Source organism: Trichechus manatus, unplaced genomic scaffold (assembly GCF_000243295.1).
Source record: "Trichechus manatus latirostris isolate Lorelei unplaced genomic scaffold, TriManLat1.0 scaffold00027, whole genome shotgun sequence".
NCBI lineage: Eukaryota > Metazoa > Chordata > Mammalia > Sirenia > Trichechidae > Trichechus > Trichechus manatus.
The window spans coordinates 20,277,694-20,279,609 of record NW_004443963.1 but is presented as its reverse complement, the minus strand read 5'-3'; positions in this window follow the sequence as shown (position 1 = coordinate 20,279,609).

Here is a 1,916-nt window from a genome sequence, read left to right as displayed (position 1 = left end):
GACCTCTGTGCATTGGCCCTGACTCGTTTTCTTCTTCATAGCAAGCTGAAGCCTGTTAAGCCAAAAAGCCCATTAGCACCGAACTCTAATTTGTACATATCCGATTGTTATAAAAATAGCTCAAATAAGCAAACGTTTAGCCACTTAGATCCTGTCTGCTTTACATACCCCAGGAAACTGCACCCCAAATCTGCTAGCCCTGTTGTTGTTGTTGCTAGGTGCTGTCCAGCGGGTTCCAACTACAGCGGCCTTATAGTGCAGAGTAGAACTGCCCCATAGGGTTTCCAAGGAGCAGCTGCTGATTTGAACAGCCGACGTTTTGGTTAGCAGCCGAGCTCTTAACCACTACTCCGCCAGGGCTCTTCTGCTAGCCCTAGATAAGATAAAATCCTGAAGTTATAAGGACCCTAGGATGCTGCTATCTTTCAGAACTCTCTGACCCAGAGACTCCCCACCTCGCTGCCAGAGGACATCACCTAAGGACAGGTAATCTCCTCATCCCTCACTTTCTCCTCTTCCTCCAGCGTTTTTCCTGCCCTCTTCCCGTTCTGGTGGACCCCTGCACCACTTGCAGCTGCAAGACATCCTTTGTGGAGGGCCACCCTCTGCGTGCTGTCAATGAGGAGGCCCCAATAAATAGCTTATTATGCGATGCTTATCTCATGGTCATATCTCTTTTCTTGATCAGCCCCAAATGCCCTCAAACTCACTGTAAGGAGGCATATAGTATTACGAACATTAAGCAAACCTTGGGAAAAAAAAAAAAAAGTTGCCATAGAGTTGATTCCAACTTATAGAGACCACATGTGTGTCAGAGTAGAACTGTGCTCTATAAAGTTTTCAGTGACTAAGTTATGGGAAGTGGATCATCAGATATTTCTTTCACAGTGCCTCTGGTGCCAACCTTTTGGTTAGCTTAACCATTTATGCAGCCCCAGGATGTTAAGCAAATAATTCAGACATATTGTTTAGCATTATGCCCAGCACATAATAAAATGCTCAAAACACTTGTTATTGTTATATTGTTATATTTCCTGTTAATCATTATTATTACAGCAGTTCCCATAGGCTTTTGTCCTATATTGAGGCTCTGGTATTAGCTTCCTCAGAGTCTCTGTGGACTGTCTTCCTCAATCACCTAATTAAAGTTCAGTTCCAGAGTTCTCAACAAATAGGTTCATTAATACGTTCTGAATGTGGGTCTCCTGAGAACTTTTATTTCTCTTCCTGAATGATGAAGCAGAGGTCTCTTCTGAATAGAACATTTAAAATATGTGACCTTCAGTCTGGTGTAAAATCGACCAAGAAGCACATATCCAAGCTAGGAGGAGTCAAAACAGAGGAAATAAGACATTGAAGGGAGAATGCTTCCCAGAATTTTGTTATCATCACTATAAATATGCTTAATTTAAATAAGATGGTATCTCAAAGGATTACCTACTGGTTACAGTGCATTTTTAATTAATGTAGAAAGAAGAAGTGACAATGACAACTAAGCTGATATACAGCAGGATAAGTAACATTTTTCCTACTCTTGTGAACTTTTGTGAACAATTAGGTCAACAATCACTGATGAAAAGGAACAAGTTAAATCTTTTGCCATCTGTCTTAGTCACCTAGTGCTGCTCCAACAGAAATACCACAAGCTGATGTTTTCAACAAAGAGAAGTTTATTCCCTTACAGTAAAGTAGGCTGAAAGTCCAAACTCAGGGTGGCAGCTCCAGGGGAAGGCTTTCTCTCTCTCGGTCTTCTAATCAGTGTTCCCCCAGACTAGGAGCTTCTCGGCGCAGGGACCCTGGTCCAGAGGGCACGCTCTGCTCCTGGCACTACTTTCTTGATGGTATGAGGTCCCCCAATTCTCCACTTGCTTCCCTTTCCTTTTATCTCTTGAGAGATAAAAGGTGGTGCAGGCCAC